Source organism: Scyliorhinus torazame, chromosome 8, assembly GCF_047496885.1.
Source record: "Scyliorhinus torazame isolate Kashiwa2021f chromosome 8, sScyTor2.1, whole genome shotgun sequence".
Lineage (NCBI taxonomy): Eukaryota > Metazoa > Chordata > Chondrichthyes > Carcharhiniformes > Scyliorhinidae > Scyliorhinus > Scyliorhinus torazame.
The window spans coordinates 262,716,970-262,738,709 of record NC_092714.1 but is presented as its reverse complement, the minus strand read 5'-3'; the positions used below and the strand labels follow the sequence as shown (position 1 = coordinate 262,738,709).

Below are 21,740 nucleotides of genomic sequence, written 5' to 3'. Positions count from 1 at the left end.
TCCTGCAGTGCTCCAATGAAGCTCAAGGAACAATACTTCATCTTTTGATTAGATACTTAAAAGGTTTCTGGATTCAACTGAGTCCAACGATCACCAATCATTACCTCTGCCCCCATTTTATTTCCTTTCCCTTTCCTCACTTTGAGTTCACTTTTGCCTCCTCACATCAGTGACTATTCATGATTCTGTCAGCCACACCTTTTGTCGGCATCTTTGTATTTCTTTACTCAGCCCATCACAATTCTCTTCTGCATTGTACCATGAACCCATTTGTCATTCAATCGCTTGTGCCTTCCATCCAATCAAAATTTTCCCTTTTGTTTCCCGCTACCCCTGCGACTTTGAACTTGCTTAGAATCTGTTACATTTTTAATTTTTCCAGTTCTGATAAAATATCAACCTGAAACGACTGTTTCTCTCCCCACAAATACGGAATATTTCCACTATCTAATTTTTATTTTAAATTTCCAGCATCCACCATATTTTGCTCCTGTTCTACTTGTGATGTGCTTTTCAAAAATGTCCCCAGACATGCTTCCCCCACACGTAGCTTTGAAAAATAGTTGAAACATCTTATTCAATTTCATGCAAATTAAGATTTCAGCTGTCAATATAGCAGTGGAACCCAGAGCTTTTTACAATTTGGCCACATTATGCTGCACATAACCAGTTTTAACTTAAAAGTTATTCAACATAAAAATTACATAATTTATCACCCAATCTGCTCTGGATTCATAAGTCTCTGAACTCAAGCCAGATCATTAAAAAAATTTTTTTTAAGAGTACCCAGTTCATTTTTTTTCCAATTAAGGGGCAATTTAGCGTGTTCAATCTACCTATCCTGCACATCTTTGGGTTGTGGGGGCAAAACCCACGCAAACACGGGGAGAATGTGCAAACTCCACATGGACAGTGACCCAGGGCCGGGATCGAACCTGGGACCTCGGCGCCGTGAGGCAGCAGGGCTAACCCGTTGCGCCACCGTGCTGCCCCAAGCCAGATAATTTGACGCAATATAGAAACTGCGCAACATTGCTAAACACAAGACAACTTTGCAAATAAAGTTTAGCAAAGAGAGGCAATTTCAGAAGCTATTGCTCAGTAAGTGCCACTAAAGTTTACATGTATAAAGATTTTAACAATGCGGCTTTAAATCACATGCCTTGAAATTGAAACCCAAACTGAAATACTAAAATCAACTCCTAAAAGACAGAACTAAAAGCCTACAACTCGTCTCAAGTAACACTGTTTGCCATAACAGTATGGCACCCTGCAGAGAATGGCCAGCAACTGTAAATGTCAAGCTAACAGCTTTCTCATTTACGTAACCTTTCCACCTTTTAACACTTTCCGCCTAATCTTGATGCCAACAGCATCTTAAGTCAACAACAACTCTTTACTCATAAGAAATCATCTTGAAAATGCAATTCCGTGATGCCTGCACCTAAAAAATGCCGCAAGTGCCAGGAATAGGCAGGAGAAAAAGAGCACAGATTAAAGAAAGACAACACATTAAAAAACAAAAATACTTCAAATGCTGACCATCTGAAATAAAAGTAGCAAATTATGGAAAAACAGTGCACCTGTCAACATCCAAAAATATAATAGCTTGTTGTCCCAGTTCCGAGAAAGGTTCCCCGCTCCCAAGATGTTCAGCTGCTTCTTCCAGATGCTAAACCCTTCTTTATATTCCAAATTTTACTTCAAAGAACTTGCCGCTAAATGGAACTTTCATATAATCAAAATTACGGTTTGGTCAAGTATAAAACCAATTATTTCTTAATGGTGTGGAGAGAGAAATTAAGCATCGCAATAAAATTGGGGCTTGCACTGTGGCAGCATATGATATATTCCACTATCTAGGTTTTCCAGTTTGCCTAGCCACCAATATTTGCACTGAATGTGTGGAAAAATCAACACGTGAACTGCTGAGGGGGGGGGGAAACCTTGATTGTTATCTTGAAGTGCAGAGGAAGTTGATCCAAAAACCCGAAACTCCAGCAAATTTAAAATTCAAATTATTACAAATTGAGATTCAAATTGAAATATCAACAGCACGCATGCAAAGGTGCCTCCCCGCCACCTCCCCCCCCCCCCCCCCACCCCCACCCCACACAAAATCCCCAGGTTCTCCTTGGCACCCAGGAAGATCGAGTGGCAGCTGGTCCCAAATCAACTGTCAAGAGAACCTGCAATCTAGTGTTCCATAGAACAGACTATCAGCCAGATCAAAACCACCAGTACAGACCATGCCTACCTGCTTATTATAGTGAATGCACTCACTTTAAAGGTGGGAGAAGGAAAGCAATGGCAAAAACCAGCCACGCCTCGACACAAATCCATCTTTAAAGAATGGTACAATATCAAATTGGTAGAGTAATTTTTTCTCTACTTCTCAAGGACTCATTGTGCACAAAAGTTCCAAACTACCTGAACAACTTCCCAATAAACTTGAAATCCTGAAAGAATTAAATTGCAAAGTAAACACACAGAGTCACGGCTGTGATATCGTATTTACACCAATTTGAGGGGCAACTTAAATGTAGTGAACACAGACCTGATTTTGCTTTAGGAAACTACAGCAACAGCAGAAGGTCAATAGCCACGACGACAGTCACAATTATTACTAAATTTTTAAACCTATGTAAACCCAAATTTAAAGACTAGCATTTCGATAGCACCTTTCACAATCTCAAAACATCCCAGAACATTTTACAGTCAATTAAGTAATTTTGAAATAGTCACTGTTGTAACGCAGGGAAACAGCTGCCAAATTGCAAGCAGACAGGCTCTACAGAAAGGATTATAATCCACGACCAATCACGTGTTTTAAGTGATGTTCAAGAGAGACAAATCGGCCGCAACATCGGAAGAATGTCCCCTTCTGCTTCCAATAAGTGTGCTCCTGGACTTTTTACATCCAGCTGAGAGAGCAGACAGGTTTAACATCTCTGACAGTGCAATTAATTGCCAGCCTGGGTTATGTGGTCAAGCTTCTGAAATGGGGTTTGCACCCACAATCATTTGACTCAGAAACTAAGGCTGACATCATCATCTAATTTGCAGTCTGTTCATCAAAGCCGCCATCAGATTTTGGAAGCTGAAACAACTAATTCTATTCAGACTTACTTTCCCAAATTCCAAGACACCCTATTGAATTGAAGGAATGGAGGTAAAAAAGTTATTTGTATTGAGGTCCATTGCGAGGAAGCTTTAGCTTGCTTTGTAAATATTTAAATTTAAATGCAGTAAGTGTGCCAACAAATGCCACTCCCGCCTTTGAGTCAGAAGGCTCAAGACTTACTTCAGTGCTCAAGCACATAACCCACTGATGGGTTACTGAACACCACCAAGAAACACAGTAATTTGGTCATTTATCTCCTGGGGTGTTTACAGATGCTACAGCACACAATCAGCCTGATGTGTTTGACATTATTTTTAAGCAAAATTATACTAGAAATGTCAGTGTCGTAAGCAAGGACATTATTTACTACCCAACCCTAACTCCTTAGCTAGCCAGATCGATCATTTCAGAGGGCAGGTAAAAGTCAACTACACTGCTGTGGTTCTGGAGTCACATACAAGCCAAACAAAGTTAGGATGAGAGATTTCCTTCCCTCAAGGCAATTAAGAAATCAGATGGGTCTTTACGCAAATCAAAGTTTTATGGCCACAATTACTAATACTAGCTTTTAATTCCAGATTTAATTCATTAATTGAATTCAAATGCCCCAGCTGCCAAGGTGAGATTTGAACTTATGTCTGCAGATCATCAATGCAGACCTCTGGATTACTATTCCAGTAGCATAAATACTATGCTGCCATACCAATGTAGCAGGTGACTACATTTCAAAGTAATCAACTGGCTGTGAAGCACTCTCGATCCTCTGAAAAGTGAGGAGGAACTGGGATTTAGATTGTGCCTTTCATTTCTGGATGTCTTGAAAACACCTTACAATCTCAATAACGTAATTTTGAACTGTAATCACTATCGCAATGTAAGAAGTGCTATAGGTTCTTTTAGTGACATTTAATCGCAAGTCCTGCAGCTGGATCCAACTGGAATTGCAACTGCACACGGAAGATCTTTGCTAGAATTCAAGGACTGTTGAGCTCCCCTAATGCACTTAAAGTAGCTGATGATACAAAATTACCAGGGTACTCCCCTGGTTTTTGTTGACCCGAGGTCAGTGTCCTCAGGCTTTGGGAAGGGAAGGAAAAATCATTATTTACCCTTCCCTTTGGTCTTAAAAGACTTCCATGAAAATATTATGCACCAGCATATTTTGAAACTTCAGCCTCAACCAGCTTTCAGTCTTGAACCAAGGCACCATGTCTTGACTGAGCCACATCATCTATCTGTAAAAGAGGTCTTGTATATATTGTGTTTGGTCATATTCCAGAATTCATGCTTCAGAATTGAAATAAAGACACCGCACTCTTAATTTGAAGTACAAATCAACTTTTCTGGTTCTTTGACTTTAACAGGCTAAATTTTGTTATGTTATTTATACTGCTTATATTAGTATTAGATTAATGTTATTAACAAATAAAACAATTGTGAGCATTACTAGCCACCATTTCATACTGGCTTCTTCTGACGTGGAGTTGGAAATTTGTGTGCTGCTGTTATGTGTAACTTCCTTCCCCGAAGAATAGCGACATTTAATTGAACTAAGGATTTACAGCAATTATACTTTGCAGCCTTCAAAGCTGAAGCAATTTTTAATATGGCTGACGTAAAGGAGAACACACATCTGCATAAAACAAAAACCTCTATGTGAGGGTGCACAATATTTGCTTACTTGTTTTATTGCACTGATGAGTTTGTGAAATGGTGATAATCAATTTTCTTATGCTGGTAGATTGTGTCATACTTCCAACATGAATCATGCACAATGGCGTTAACATTGAATGATTAGCATTTATTAACCAATGCAGGGTTACTGGCTGATAATTCAAATGTACAGCACTTACATGTAAATTAAAGTAGTCATCTGCCACATTTCTGATCAGTGAATGGTCTCAATTCACTTGCACATTGGTTAATCCATGGATTACACATGGAGTCACAAAAATTGCAACAACCCTGTTAAATTCCGAGCATCACCCAAAATTCCCACTGCAATTGGTAAATGTTGCTGAATGTCACCGTAACATTAAAAATTATAAATTTTACCTAAAACCGCGATTAATGGTTAAATCTAAGTAACCCACATAAACACCCACATCATAATTAAAAGCCCAACTGCTGCTCTAAAACCAAAATTGCAGCATGTTTTTAAAATTTTCACAAAAAATGAAATAAATCAGTCCAAATATTAATCTTTTCAATGCCGTAACATTTAATTTCTATTTAATGTAATTCCCTCCCAAAACAAATTATTTTATTCAAAAGCTACATTCTTAAGCATCACTGCAGCAAGCATGATAAAAATCCTACATTTTACACAACCCAAGTGAAATTTCAAAATATTATTCCTTGTTCCCAAGCACACTGCAAATTTAATCAATAAATCAAGCCAATTATGACTTATATCATCCATTTTGCATACCAATCTGTGGGATTTCATCCTCTCCAGCTTGTTAAAATACAACACCACAATGCAGTCTACCACTCATCTGCAGGTACTCATCATTGCAACACAAAAAAACATTTTAAAAACACAATTTAAGAGATGTGACAATAAGAGAAATGACCACTGTGAAGCCATCTACTGAAAGTAGTACTGACAAATATTTCTACATATGAGCTAGGAAATTATTGCTACCGAACCCAGAATTAATCACCACGCCAGCCGCACGTCCACAGATAGCAGGTCACTGCGGAGATTTACAAGTTCTCCAGAGTTTAAAAACACACAAATTGGAGGTTGGTACTCAAACATTTAAAGGAAGTTGGCAAATGCAGAAAGCAATATAATGCTGGGGCTGTCATTCATTCATTATGCTGCATCTTTGAAAGTGCAGTCTCTTTGAAAGAGTGGCCCAATTAGTCCAAATCTCCCTTCTCATAAAATCATTAGTGTAGAGCTAGGCCATTCGACTCATCGAGTCTGCACCGAACCGCCAAAAGAGCATCCTACCTAGGCCCAAGTCCCCATTCCCGTAAACCAGTAACCCCACCTTTAACCTTTTGGACGCTAAGGGGCAGTTTAGCATGGCCAATCCACCTAACCTGCACATCTTTGGACTATGGGAGGAAACCGGAGCACCCAGAAGAAACCTACGCAGACACGGGAAGAATGTGCAAACCCCACACAAACCCGAGGTCGGAATTGAACACAGGTGCATCGCGCGGTGAGAGCTAACCACTGTGCCACCCTTCTCTTTTCCTATACCTTCCAAGTATTTATCTAATTCTCTTTTGAAAGTTATTATTGAATCTGCTTCAAGGGCTTACAGGCAGTGGATTCCAGATCATAATATATTGTATTTTTAAAAAATCTTCATGCTGCCTCTGATTCTTTTGCCAAGTTCGGCAAGTCCGCGTTCTCGAGTTACCAACCGTTATCAAATCCCTCTCAACCTTTTTTGTTCTAAGGGGAACAACCACAGTTTCTCGAGTTTATTTGTTTAATTGAAGCCTTTCATGCTTGGTAAAATTCTCATAAATCTCCTCCGCATCATCGCTACGGCTCTGACATCCTTCCTAAAGTGTGGTGTCCAGAATTGGTCACAACAATCCAACTGAGGCTTAGCCAGTGTTTCATAAAGGTTTAGTACACCATCCTTAGCCTTTATACACTATGGCTCTTAACATAGCCCAGGATCCTTTTAAACAATTTTCTCAGTGTCCCTGATACTTTCAAAGACTTGTGTACGTGCGCTCCCAGTTCTCTTCCTGCTCCCTATTTAAAATTGTGCCATTTAGTTAATACTGCCTCGCTCCATTTTTCCTATTAAAATATCCCTAGTCACACTTTTCTGCATTAAATTTCATCTGCCACATATCTGTCCATTTCACTGGTTCATCTAGGCTCTTCTGAAGTCTGTTAGTATCTTAAGAACATAAGAAATAGGTAAAGAGCCTGGTCTGCCATTAAATACTATAATGGCTGAGATTCTGCACTTTTCCCTCCCACTGTTCACATCCCTTGATTCCCCAAACATCTATCTATCTCAGCCTTAAATATATTCAACAATGGAGCACCCACAAAATTTTATGGCAGAGAATTCCAAAGATTCACAACCATTTGCGTGAAAAAATTCCTCCTCGTCTCAAGTCTTAAATGATTGTTCCTTTATCCTGAGGCTGTGGCCCATGTTCCAGCTTTCCCAGCCAGGGGAAACAATAGCTCAGCATCTACCCTGTAAAGCTTCTTCAGAATGTTTCAGAGAGATCACCTCTCATTGTTCTAAACTCCAGAAAGTATAGGCCAAATTTACTCAACTTCTTATCATAGGACAACCCCCTCATCCCAGGAACCAATCTGGTGAACCTTCGCTGTACAACCTCTAAATCAAATATTGTCCTTCCTCACTCATCGCTTACCACGTTTCAGAGCTTCATGTCATCTGCAAACTTTGAAATTATACCCTGTACTCAAGGAAAAGTCATTAATATGCACAGGGCAATATTTCCAATGCCAACATTTGGGGGATATCGGTGTCATGATTCCTCCTGGTCTGAAAATTAACCACTTACCATAAGTCAGCTGCGGTTCAAATTGGTTGCATTCCCAGGAGTCACAAAGCTCCAGGTTCAAGTCCCTGGAGTAGGGTTTGAGTACAAAAAGCCACACCAGTGCAGTACTGAGGGATTGCTGCATCGTCAGAGTGCCTTCATTCAGTTAAGATGTTAAACTGAGGCCCCATCTGCCCTCGGGGGTGGATGTAAAAGATCCCATAGCAATATTTTGGAAAAGATCAGGGGAGTTATCTAAGGTGACCTGGCCAATATTTACCCATCAATTGACATCACAAAAAAATATATTTGGTTATCATATCACTGATTGTGGGAGCTTGCTCTGCAGCATTCCATACATTACTTCATTCACCGTAAAAGAGCTTTGAGACACCTAGTGGCCATCAAAAGCGCTACATAATGGTCATCTCTGCTTTTTGTCCCAATTTCATGTTTGCGCTGCATCTTTAGTTCCATGGGCTTCAAATTTGTTTACAAGTCTGTTACAGGGCACTTTATCAAAAACAAAATCTACTGCATTACGCTCATGAACCCTCGCAGTCACTTCAAGGGACCAATTTCTCCATAAATTGGGGGTTAACTTCCAGCGCAGAAAGCAGACTCAAGCTTACCAGAGGGTCAAACAGAAAATGCCAGAAATACAAAGTCTATCAGAATTGAAAAAGCAGGTTTCTGTTTCAGAGTGGAGATATTTATAGTTTCTCTTTTAAGACATTGACAGTCTTGCTGCATATTTCCAGTATTGAATTGTTTTACCTTTTCAGAATTTATTTTTATGTTTACTCATCAGTGGCTCACTAGTCACTTGTGCATGAAGATAACCTCTACCATTTAAATTAAGAAATTCACCTAGAGTCAACATATTCAACAGAAACCTATTTATCAATCTTTGAGAGAGATATATATTTATATATATATATATACATAATGTATATAGTGAGCAATATAGTGAGGGGCAGCACGGTAGCATTGTGGATAGCACAATTGCTTCACAGCTCCAGGGTCCCAGGTTCGATTCCTGCTTGGGTCACTGTCTGTGCGGAGTTTGCACATCCTCCCAGTGTGTGCGTGGGTTTCCCCCGGGTGCTCCGGTTTCCTCCCACAGTCCAAAGATGTGGTTAGGTGGGTTGGCCATGATAAATTGCCCTTAGTGTCCAAAATTGCCCTTAGTGTTGGGTGGGGTTACTGGGTTATGGGGATAGGGTGGAGGTGTTGACCTTGGGTAGGGTGCTCTTTCCAAGAGCCGGTGCAGACTTGATGGGCCGATTGGCCTCCTTCTGCACTGTAAATTCTATGATAATCTATGAATATATATTGTCCAGCCCCTCCCCATGCCAATCATTTCTATTGTGTTAGCTGGAACATTGACACCAGCAGTTCAATTCCCCTTTCCTACATAACTTGCAAAATCTGCTGCTATGAATTTGAAGTCAAATTTTGCAGTAAAATAATCAGAATTATCAATAATGTGAACTAAGTAACTTGCAGAGACAAAGAATTAGCATGTTCATCACTGTGCCTGACCTGGATAACGCAAAGGCAACAAGGCTAGTCAAGAGGAGAGCTGCACTAGAATTTCTTTAGATACCTTTGGAGACAGAAACATGATCTTCTTACTTTAAAGAGACCACCTTGAAACTCAAGTAAAGGGAAAATAAAAATCAACAAAATACTCCAAAATTGTAAACTAATTTATGCCAATCCTCTGCCAATCCATCCAGAGGTCAACATTCTTCACTGGTTTCCGTTATGATGTTTATACCCAATCCCCTTCCCACTACTTCAAAAGATTCCTCACTAACTGTTCCAAAATCTCTCAGACCCTGAAAGGTTTTAAGCTCACTGACTGTTGCGGGTTAATTCACGGATCATAGATCAATACAATTTAAAACACATCTTTGACTATTCCGTTTGACTTTTACCACTCCGAAAACAATTTCTCAGTAAAGGTATTTTCCTTAAATCTCAACTTCAGATCACAAAATACAAACAACTCTTCTCGTTGCTCCCCCACTCTGCATCAACATGAAAGTCCATAGTTTGCTTTTCCTTTTCCCTCTCAATGAATGGCAGTCTAAACTTCCAAACAGGCAAAAGCCTAAGCTTCAGTTGAATTATGAAGTATTGATGTATTGTTGGGGCCGGTGTTGGCTGGTCAAACAATTGGGGTTACCTTCTACTTTGCACACCACCCTCAAGAAAAGACTGAATTCTCCACTCAAAAGAATGGGAGGCCATTTCAAACAAATGTTCCTTTGCCTCAGCTCATCCTCAAGGAAAGAGAAATACTATTATGGGGGACATATTACTATAAACTCCCGACATTGTATCTGCAGGAAGTGGGGCTATTACAATCACCCCTTGATCGTCAAAAAGGGGAAGCTATTACAATACACACCCACATCTCATAGGACCACGAGAACCATCTCGCCCTCAGTACAAGGGGCAATCACGAATTCCCTCTTCTCCCAGTATGAGTTATGATGAGGGGTTACCACAAATACCCCCCACCCCGGTACATGAGGAGTTATGGCAAAAAAAAACTCCCGGTATATGACAAATATACCACAAATACCCCTCCCCGGTACACGAGGGGATACCACAAATACCCCTCCCCGGTATGTGAGAGATTAACACAAATACCCTCTCCTCAGTACGTGAGGGGTTCCCACAAATAACCCCTCTCATAAGATATAGGAGCAGAATAAGGCCACCCGGTCCATTGAGTCTGTTCTGCTATTCAATCATGACTGATATCTTTCTTATCCCCTTTCTCCTCCTGCCTTCTCCCCATATCCCCCGATCCCCTTATTAATCAAGAAACTATCTATATTTTTCTTAAAGACACTCAGTAACTTGGCCTCCACAGCCTTCTGTGGCAAAGAGTTCTGCAGATTCACCACCCTCTGGCTGAGGAAATTCCTCATCTCTGTTTTGAAGGATCGTCCCTTTACCACAAATAGCCCATTCCCGGTATGCATGGGGTTACCACAAATAAACCCTCCCCAGTACATGCAAAGCCATCACAAATACTCCATCCCTGGTGCATGAAGGGTTATCACAAATATCCCCTCCCCAGTACATAAGGGTGATCACAAATAAACCCTCCGGTACATAAGGATTATCACAAATAACCCTTCGCCGTACATGTGGGGTTATCACAAATACCCCCTCCCCGGTAGATGTGGGGTTATCACAAATAACCCCTCCCGGTACATGTGGGGTTATCACAAATAACCCCTTCCAGTACATGTGGGGTTATCACAAATAGCCCATTCCGGTACATGTGGGGTTATCACAAATATCCCCTCCCGGTACATGTGGGGTTATCACAAATAACCCCTCCCGGTACATGTGGGGTTATCACAAATAACCCCTTCCAGTACATGTGGGGTTATCACAAATAACCCCTTCCAGTACATGTGGGGTTATCACAAATAACACTTCCCGGAACATGTGGGGTTATCACAAATAACCCCTCCCGGTACATGTGGGGTTATCACAAAGAACCCCTCCCGGTACATGTGGGGTTATCACAAATAACCCCTTCCGGTACATGTGGGGTTATCACAAATATCCCCTCCCGGAACATGTGGGGTTATCACCAATAACCCCTTCCAGTGCATGTGGGGTTATCACAAATAACCCCTTCCGGTACATGTGGGGTTATCACAAATATCCCCTCCCGGTACATGTGGGGTTATCACAAATAACCCCTTCCAGTACATGTGGGGTTATCACAAATAACCCCTTCCAGTACATGTGGGGTTATCACAAATAACCCCTCCCGGTACATGTGGGGTTATCACAAATAACCCCTCCCGGTACATGTGGGGTTATCACAAATAACCCCTTCCGGTACATGTGGGGTTATCACAAATATCCCCTCCCGGTACATGTGGGGTTATCACCAATAACCCCTTCCAGTGCATGTGGGGTTATCACAAATAACCCCTTCCGGTACATGTGGGGTTATCACAAATATCCCCTCCCGGGTACATGTGGGGATATCACAAATATGCCCCCCCCCCCCCCCGTACATGTGAGGTTATCACAAATAACCTCTCCCCGTGCATGTGGGGTGATCACAAATAACCCCTTCCCGTACATGTGAGGTTATTACAAATAACCCCTCCCCGTACATGTGGGGTGATCACAAATAACCCCTCCCGGTACATGTGGGGTTATCATCAATATCCCCTCCCGGTACATGTCGGGTTATCACAAATAAACCCTCCGGTACATAAGGGTTATCACAAATAACCCCTTCCAGTACATGTGGGGTTATCACAAATATCCCCTCCCGGGTACATGTGGGGATATCACAAATACCCCTCCTGGTACATGTGGGGTTATCACAAATATCCCCCCCGGGTACATGAGGGGTTATCGCAAATAACCCTTCCCCGTACATTTGGGGTGATCACAAATAACCCCTCCCCGGTATATGTGGGGTGATCACAACTAACCCCTCCCGGTACATGTGGGGTTATCACAAATATCCCCTTCCGGGTCATTTAGCACAGGGCTAAATCGCTGGCTTTGAAAGCAGACCAAGGCAGGCCAGCATCACGGTTCAATTCCCGTACCAGCCTCCCCGAATAGGCGCCGGAATATGGCGACTTGGGTCTTTTCACAGTAACTTCATTTGAAGCCTACTTGTGACAATAAGCGATTTTCATTTCATGTGGGGTTATCGTACACGTGGGGTTATCACAAATATCCCCTCCCGGTACACGTGGGGTTATCACAAATAACCCCTTCCGGTACATGTGGGGTTATCACAAATAACCCCTTCCGGTACATGTGGGGTTATCACAAATATCCCCTCCCGGTACATGTGGGGTTATCACAAACACACTCCTGGTACATGACGGTTTATCACAAATACCCCCTCTCAGGACAAGGGGTTATTATATTGGATGAGCAAACCCCACCCCCCATCCAGGGCCCATGCTAACCCTTCCCACCCCCATCAGGGGCCAGTACTAACCCCCTCCCATCAGGGGGCAGTACTAACCCCCCTCCCTCACCCATCAGGGGGCAGTACAACCCCCCGCCCATACCCATCAGGGGGCAGGACAAACCCCCCCCTCCCATACCCATCAGGGGGCAGTACTAACCCCCCTCCCTCACCCATCAGGGGGCAGTACTAACCCCCCCCCCCATACCCATCAGGGGGCAGTACTAACCCCCCTCCCTCACCCATCAGGGGGCAGTACTAACCCCCCCTCCCTCACCCATCAGGGGGCAGTACTAAACCCCCCCCCCCCCACCAGGGGGCAGTACTAAACCCCCCCCCCCACATCAGGGGGCAGTACTAAACACCCCCCCCCCCCCACCCACCCATCAGGGGGCAGTACTAATCCTCCTCCCCCTCACCCATCAGGGGGCAGTACTAACCCTCCTCCCCCCCCTCTTTCCCAAAGCAACTGAGAACTACAGCCATGAAGACCGCCCGCTTACCTGGCCTGATTGCTGGGAGCGGGGACTTGCTTTTCTCTCTGTCTGTGTCTCTTGTGAGGAATTGTTTGCCTTTCGGGGTGGGTGAAGGGAGGAGGAGTAGAGGGAGGAGGGGGGGGGGATGTGAGGGGCTTTTTTTTTTTCTCTTGTTGGTTAGTTTGGTTCCTTTTTCCTCTCTTTTTTTTTTGGTTGCTGTTTCAGATGTGTGTTTTGTGTGTGAACCTCCTCTCTTCCCTTTTAAAGTCCGAGCCGCCGGACTCGGCGCTGGAGACACTCCGACTCCCAACAATATGGCGGCGCCGCGCTTCCCCCGCCAGCCCCGCGCGACAACGAGGCTGCGCCGGCCGGTGCCGCGCCCAATGCCGTCCGGGCGAAACACTCACTCACAGTGTGGGAGGGGAGGGGGAACCATTAACCTGTTACACCGGCTGGCAACTGGGGCTGGCAGAACCCTCTTGCCAGCTGGCCTCTCCCAATGCAGCCTGAGTCCACTTTTTGAAATGTTTTTTTTAGAGCACCCAATTTCTTTTTTTACTTTCCCCCAATTAAATCAGGTCGACAAAGTTATGCGGGGCATAGACAGGATGGATGGTCAGAGACTTTTTCCCATGGTTGAGGGGGTCAATTACTTGGGGTCACAGGTCTAACGTGCGAGGGGCAAGGTTTAGAGGAGATGTACGAGGCAAGTTTCTTTACACAGAGGGTAGTGGGTGCCTGGAACTAGCTGCCAGTGGAGGTGTTGGAAGCAGGGACGATCGGGACGTTTAAGGGGCATCTTGGCAAGTACATGAATAGGATGGGAATAGAGGGATAGAGACCCCAGAAGTGTAGAAGATTTTAGTTTAGACGGGCAGCATGGTCGGCGCGGGCTTGGAGGACCAAAGGGCCTGTTCCTGTGCTGTACTTTTCTTTGTTCTTTGTTCTAAGGGGCAATTTGGCGTGGCCAATCCGCCTGCCCTGCACCTCTTTTTTTGGGTTGTGGGGGAGAATGTGCAAACTCCACGCGGAGAGTGACCCGGGGCTGGGATTTAACCTGTGAGGCAGTAGTGCTAACCACCGCGCCGCCTGTTGACTCCACTTTTATGTTCAAATGCATTGCCAAATCTTTTAACCTTCAGCTCCATGCAATGAATCAGCCCTTGCAAATTACGAATCACAGAACATACAGTACAGAAGGAGGCCATTCGGCCCATCGAGTCTGCACCGACCAACTTAAGCCCTCACTTCCACCCTATCCCCGTAACCCAATAACCCCTCTAAACCTTTTTGGACACTAAGGGGCAACTTAGCATGACCTATCCACCCAACCTGCATGTCTTTGGACTGTGGGAAGAAACCAGAGCACCCGGAGGAAACCCACACAGACACGGCAGAACGTGCAGACTCCACATAGACAGTCACCCAGCGGGGAATCGATCCTGGGACCCTGGCACAGTGATGCCACGGTGCTAGCCACTGTGCTAGCGTGATCCCCTCCTCTCCTACCACTCTCCCCATTAGTGAAATATTAAACCACTTTCTTTGATCCAGCAAAAATGCAACCTCTCTTTGTCTTTTTCATACAATAAAATGCATTCTCAAACATTAAACTTTTCTTCTACAGTAAAATGCACTCCCAAGTTAATAAATTATTAAACCTCTCTTTCATATCATAGTGCAGGAGGAGGCAATTCGGCCCATCAATTCTGCACCGACCCCCCCCCCCCCCCCTTTGAAATAGAACCCGCCCCAGGCCCACACTCCTGTCCTATCTCTGTAACTTCAATTAACCTTTGAACACTAAGGGTATGGCCAATCCACCTCACCTGCACATTTGTGGACGGTGGGAGGGAACAATATTGTCACAAGTAGGCTTACATTAACATTTCAATGAAGTTACTGTGAAAATCCCCTTGTCGCCACACTAACGCACCTGTTCGGGCACACTGAGTGAGAATTCAGAATGTCCAATTCACCTAACCTGCAGGAGGAAACCGGAGTACCCGGAGGAAACTCACGCAGAGACAGGGAGAACATGCAATCTCCCCACAAATGCTAAACCTCTCTCCTCATTTAAGACATTTCTTAACACCCACCAAACTTTTTGTTATGTTTGCATCATTAATTATTTCTTTTTAATTCTTTTCACTGCATCCAGATCTCTCCACACAGACTGACTGACTGACCCAATGTTGGAATTGAACCCGGGTCCCTGGCACTGTGAGGCAGCAGTGCTAACCACTGTGCCGCCGTGCTGTAATGAAAAAGTTCAATAAAATTACAGTCTTCATTTATTATATTATTAAACTTTGCTTTTTATATAATCAAATTGCTCCAATCGTTACACCATTCATTTTATACCATAAAAATACATTCTCAAATCTCCCCAAATAGTTAAAACGCTCTTTTTCTATAACAAAAAACTGCATTCGCAAATTCCCCCATATTTTTTAATTTCTCTTTTTACATATGAAAAAGACATTCTCAAATCTCCTTAAAATGCCACAGTTACACATGACCGGGACAAGGATGAGCCCCTTTTTGGGGGGTGAGGACAGGTGTGTTAGGTGTTCAGGGAGCCCAGCAAATCACACCCATATGTTCTGGGCTGGAGGAATTTTGGAAGGGCGTAGCGAGGACGGTGTCGAGGGTGGTAGGATCCAGGGTCAAACCGGGCTGGGGGCTCGCAATATTTGGGGTGGCAGAGGAGCCGGGAGTGCAGGAGGCGAAAGAGGCCGGTATCCTGGCCTTTGCGTCCCCGGTAGCCCGGCGAAGGATTCTTCTTCAGTGGAAGGATGCGAGGCCCCCAAGCGTGGAATCCTGGAGCAACGATATGGTGGGGTTTATTACGTTGGAGAGGGTGAAATTCGCCTTGAGAGGGTCGGTACAAGGGTTCTTTAGGCGGTGGCAACCGTCCTTAGACCTCCTGGCAGAACGGTAGAGATTGGTCAATGGCAGCAGCAACTCGGGTGGGGGGAGGGGGGTTTACTTTATTTTTGTTTTTGTTATTTACACTGGAGGGACTGAGGGGGTGTATATACCTGTTGTGTTAAGTCGGGGTGTTAATGTTAATTTATTATTTATGTACAGGGGGGGAGGGGGGTATGGAGGGTTGCTTTTCTAGACTGTGTTTTGTACTTAACCCTGTTGGGTTCCTTTTTCAATTTGTTATCGATATTTTATGAAAACCTTAATAAAAAATATATATTTTTTTAAATGCCACAGTTCCCTATTTCCCTTTGTATAATACAAATGCTCTCTGAAATCCCAGCAAAACATTAAACTTTTAGAAAGACATATTTATAATAAAAATTCACTCTCAAATTCCCTGCTCCCCACAAATGCTAAACCTCTCTCCTCATTTAAGGCATTTCTTAATATCCACCAAGCTTTTGGTTATGTTTGCATCAACAATTATTTAGTTTTATTTCTTTCCACTTCATCCAGATCTCTGACCAGTCATGCAGACATCTCTTGCCATTGGATCCAAAGATGTGCAGGATAGGTGGTTTAGCCATGATCAACGTGCAGGATTACGGGGATAAGGCGGAAAAAATGAAATGAAATAAAAATCACTTATTGTCACAAGTAGGCTTCAAATGAAGTTACAGTGAAAAGCCCCTAGTCGCCACATTCGGGGAGGCTGGTACAGGAATTGAACCGTGCTGCTGGCTTGCCTTGGTCTGCTTTCAAAGCCAGCGATTTAGCCCTGTGCTAAACCAGCCCCTTTTTGGGGGGTGAGGACAGGTGTGTTAGGTGTTCAGGGAGCCCAGCAAATCACACCCATATGTTCTGGGCTGGAGGAATTTTGGAAGAGCGTAGCGAGGATGGTGTTGAGGGTGGTAGGATCCAGGGTCAAACCGGGCTGGGGGCTCGCAATACTTGGGGTGGCAGAGGAGCCGGGAGTGCAGGAGGCGAAAGAGGCCGATATCCTGGCCTTTGCGTAGAGTGCTCTTTTGGAAGGTCAGTGCAGACTCAATGAGACAAATTGCCTCATTCTGCACTGCAGGGATTCCAAGGATTCTATGGATTCTGTGGATCAAGATATGTCAAGATGTGAGAATGAAGCTGACAATGTGCAATTCTCCCTCACAATAATAGAATTACTATTCATCATCTTTCTAGCATCTGTCATCCACCATTTAACTGACACAAGTGCTGTGGTGTTGGGCGAATGACATAGCAGGTGTGGGTTTACTGGGAGCTGTAGCCACAAGGGCGGCATGGTAGCACAGTGGTTAGCACTAGTGCTTTACAGCACTAGGGTCCCAGGTTCATTTCCGGCTTGGGCCACTGTCTGTGCGGAGTCTGCACGTTCTCCCCGTGTCTGCGTGGGTTTCTTCCGGCTACTCCGGTTTCCTCCCACAAGACGTGCTGTTAGGTAATCTGGACATTCTGAGTTCTCCCTCTTTATACCCGAACATGCGCCGGAATGTGGCGACTAGGGGCTTTTCACAGTAACATCATTGCAGTATGCCTACTTGTGACAATAAAGATTATGAAAACATTTTATTAAACTTTCACACAGGTGGCTCAGGCCACAGGATCGGTGATCACTGCAGGGGAAACAGAAGTGGAACGTGGCAGCTGCCAAAGTGACTGAACAGGCTTTCCAGGACCACACTGCTGACCCACCTCTCCAGTATGAGGAAGGGGCTGGAAATGCCCTTAACATTATCAGCTTCACCCCCTGGCCAGCAGGCCTCAGCTGCCATGGAGTCATCAAAGTGGTTGTAAGTCAACCTGAAAAGGAAAGTAAAGGTGACCCCAGTCATCACAGGTGTGAGGAGTGTTCACACCCTCATGGACAACACCACAGCTGACTCCTCTTGTCGACAGAGAGCTGGCTCGGTACAATGTCCAGCGAGACTCACCTGAGGAGGGTCAGCTCAAGGAAATCAGTGCAGGTTACGCATTCCTTTGGAATGGATGTGGAAAAGAAATATGGCATAAGGCTGGCGCAGTATTTACTGTCGTTAACCATCTCGCCAGTGAGTTGACTTGCCTTCCCAAGGGTGTCAGCGATTGTCTCTTGGTGCTTAAGCACCTCCTGTACCGTGTGTATGCCCCTGCCATGGTGAACTCCGGGGAAGCCAAGAAGAAATTTTAAGACAACTTCCACTCCTTGATTGTTATTGTACCAAAGCCAGACAGTCTAATCATTCTCGGTAACATCAACAAAAGAGTTGTTGCAGATCTTCAAGTATGGGAAGGAATCGACATAGGGACAGGAGTAGGCCATTCAGCCCCTTGAACCTGTCCCACCAATTAATGAGATCATGTCTGATCTGTGACCTAACTCCATACACCTGCCTTTGGCCCATATCCCTTAATATCTTTTCTGAACAAAAATCTATCTATCTCAGATTTAAAATTAACAACGTATCGAGCTCCAACTGCCGTTTGTGGGAGAGAGCTCCAAACCTCTACCACCCTTTGCATGAAGAAGTCTTCCTAACATCTTTACTGGTTGGCTTAGCCCTAATTTTTAAACCATGTCCCCTAATTTTAGAATCCACAACCAGTGGAAATAGGTTTGTCGTTTGTTCACCCTGGGGTAACACGGATTGCACACAATGCAGTTAACTGATCAAGTATACACCAAATGTGGGCGTTGGTTCAATATAAGATTTATTGAACTTCAGTAACGAAGCACGTAGCTGCCTGGGGGTTGACCCACTACTACTCTAAGTAAACTAACATTAACTATCTAGACCAGGCTAGCTCTGATCCACGTGTAGAAGGTGTTGAATGATATGTACACCCTGACTGTCACTACAGTTGTCACCAGTGGAAAGAGGCAGAGTGCTGATGCTTCGTGTGTTTTATAGTTGGAAGCCCCCCTCTGGTGTCCTGTCTTGTGATTGGCCATGTTCTGTTCTGTACATTGATTGGCTCACCTGTGTGTCTGTCACTGCCTGCTTTTACCTCATGATGTGCATGGGTGCATATTATGACACCCCCCCTTTTAAAAAAAAAAAATTCTGCTGCTTAGAGCATAAACGACATATTTACAAAACTATATACAGCAAGTGGTGAGTGAATGGATATGTACATGTAAGGTGTCTAGCGTGCAGAAACATAACAGTATATATACAAAATAACTATTTATAAGCCCAGTCGTTGAGGCTGTCGTTGGATTCTTGTGGACCGCCAGAGAGGTGGAGGTGGGGATGACAGTGTCTTGACCGGTTGGTTTGCAGCCAGATTGGTGGCCTCGTTGAGCGAGGTGTCCGGATAGGGCAGAACGACATCTGGAAATTCAGATCCGGTGGCGGGCAGGCAAGTTTGCGTAGTGCCCTTCTGTTGCGCCTTACAATAGATCCATCAGCCATGCAAACCACCAACGACTTGGGAGCAGCCTGTCGAACAACAACAGCTGGAGCTGACCAGCCTCCACCAGGCAACTTGATGCGAACAGCGTCCTTTGGAGAGAGCACCGGCAGATCCGCAGGGTGAGCATCATATGTCAACCTTTGCCGGGTTATGATCTGCTGCATCTTTTGCAGCACTGGAAGGTGATCCAGATCAGGTACATGAATGGCCGGAACAGTCGTCCTCTGGATCAGTGACGGGATCCGGTTCCAAGTCGAGCAGCCCTTGCTGCACACTTCGAACTCGTCTACATTGGAACTGGGATCGCTGGCCCCCTGTCGGAGGTGCAGACCTGCACAAAGCCGCATAATGGCCAAGCTTCTTGCAGTTGGGACATCGCCTGCCTTTCGTGGGGCATTGCTGCTTTAAATGGGTGGTGCCGCAGTTGGGGCATGTCATCACGTCGACGTGACGCTCGGCGCGTCGTCGGATATGCGCAGTGCAGTCAGCCGCCACTCGCACCTGCGCAGTGTAGTCTTCGGCCACTTCGGTTTCCCGACCGTGGCGCGCCTGCGTGGGACCCCTGGAAAATGCGCAAAATGGTCACCTTCAGCGATGTTCAGCCCCGCATTCGGGCGGTGGCCTGTACACTCTGAGCCTCGTGGGAGGCAAGTTGGTCCTGCTCTGCCGACTTAAAGCAGGAATAACGACTTTTCGCCTGATCGTGGACTTTGCACGTTTCGATGGCCACTACAGGGTCATATTTTTTTATTTTTAGGAGCTGCTCCCGCAGGTCGTCGGAGTGGACGCCAAACACGATCTGATCCCTGATGAGGGAGTCAGCGGTGTCTCCGTGGTTGCAGGATTGCGCTCGAATGCGAAGATGAGTGAGAAAAGATTGAAAAGGCTCATCCTTACCCTGAAGGCGCTGCTGGAATACATAATGCTCGAAGCTTTCATTTATCTCGACCTCAGAGTGACTGTCGAATTTGGCGAGGACAGTCTGGAACTTGGCCTTGTCCTCATCGTCGGCAAACGTGAGCGAATTGAAGATTTGGATAGCCTGGTCCTTCGCAGTAGACAGCAGTAGCGCGATTTTTCAGACATTGGAGGCACATTCGAGGCCCGAGACCTCAATGTATAGACTGAATTTCTGCTTGAAGACCCGCCAGTTGGCGCCAAGGTCTCCGGAGATGTGGAGCTGCGGAGGTGCCTGGATCTTTTCCAAGCCACTGGAAGGCAGTTGCTGGTCGTCAGTGAATTTTCGAAGGTAAATTACTTAGAAGCAGTAGCCACTCCTGGTATCATGTTGTGTTGTTCAACCTAGGGTAACACGGATTGCACACAATGCAGTTAACTGATCAAGTATACACCCAACGTGGGCGTTGGTTCAATATAAGAATTATTGAACTTCAGTAATGAAGCACACAGCTGCCTGTGGGTTGACTCTCTACTACTCTAAGTAACCTAACATTAACTATCTAGACCAGGCTAGCTCTGATCCACGTGTAGAAGGCGTTGAATGATTTGTACACTCTGACTGTCACTACAGTTGTCACCAGTGGAAAGTGGCAGAGTGATGATGCCTCGTGTGTTTTATAGTTGGAAGCCCCCCTCTGGTGTCCTGTCTTGTGATTGGTCGTGTTCTGTTCTGTAAATTGGTTGGCTCACTGGGTGTCTGTCACTGCCTGATTTTACCTCATGGGTGCATGGGTGTATATTATGACAAGTTTATCTTTATCTACCCTGTCCTTCCCTGTTAATGCCTTGAATATTTCGAGCAGATCACGCCTTAACCTTCTAAATTCTAGTGAAAACAGGTCTAATTTGTGTAATCTCTTGTCGTAACCTAACCCCTGCACATGGAACATAGAACATAGAACATTCAGTGCAGAAGGAGGCCATTCGGCCCATTGTGTCTGCACCGACCCACTTAAACCCTCACTTCCACCCGATCCCGTAACCCAATAACCCCTCCTAAACCTTTTGGTCACTAAGGGCAATTTATCATGGCCAATCCACCTAACCTGCACGTCTTTGGACTGCGGGAGGAAACTGGAGCACCCGGAGGAAACCCACGCAGACACGGGGAGAACGTGCAGACTCCGCACAGACAGTGACCCAGCGGGGAATCGAACCTGGGACCCTGGTGCTGTAAAGCCACAGTGCTAGCCACATGTGCTACCGTGCTGCCCATACCTGTAGTCCAGGTATCATTTTTGTAAACCAACGTTGCACTCCCTCTAAAGGCAATGTATCCTTCATAAGGTGTGGTGCCCAGAACTGCTCACAGTGACTACAAGTGGGGTCTAACGAGGGTTTCGTATAGCTGCAG

The 21,740-nt window shown here is 44.9% G+C and overlaps 1 protein-coding gene across 3 annotated transcripts in view; it reads right to left on the bottom strand.

Moving 5' to 3' along the window:
- LOC140428589 (casein kinase II subunit alpha) overlaps window positions 1–13,441 on the bottom strand; it is a 116,380-nt gene extending 102,939 nt beyond the window's left edge. The window contains exon 1 of one of the 3 annotated variants that reach the window (XM_072515233.1): window positions 13,115–13,441. The gene's annotated coding sequence lies outside the window, so the exon portion shown is untranslated. The remainder of the gene's footprint in view (window positions 1–13,114) is intronic. The other 2 variants (XM_072515231.1, XM_072515232.1) reach the window with 2 other exon arrangements.
- Between the last annotated feature and the right edge of the window lie 8,299 nt (window positions 13,442–21,740).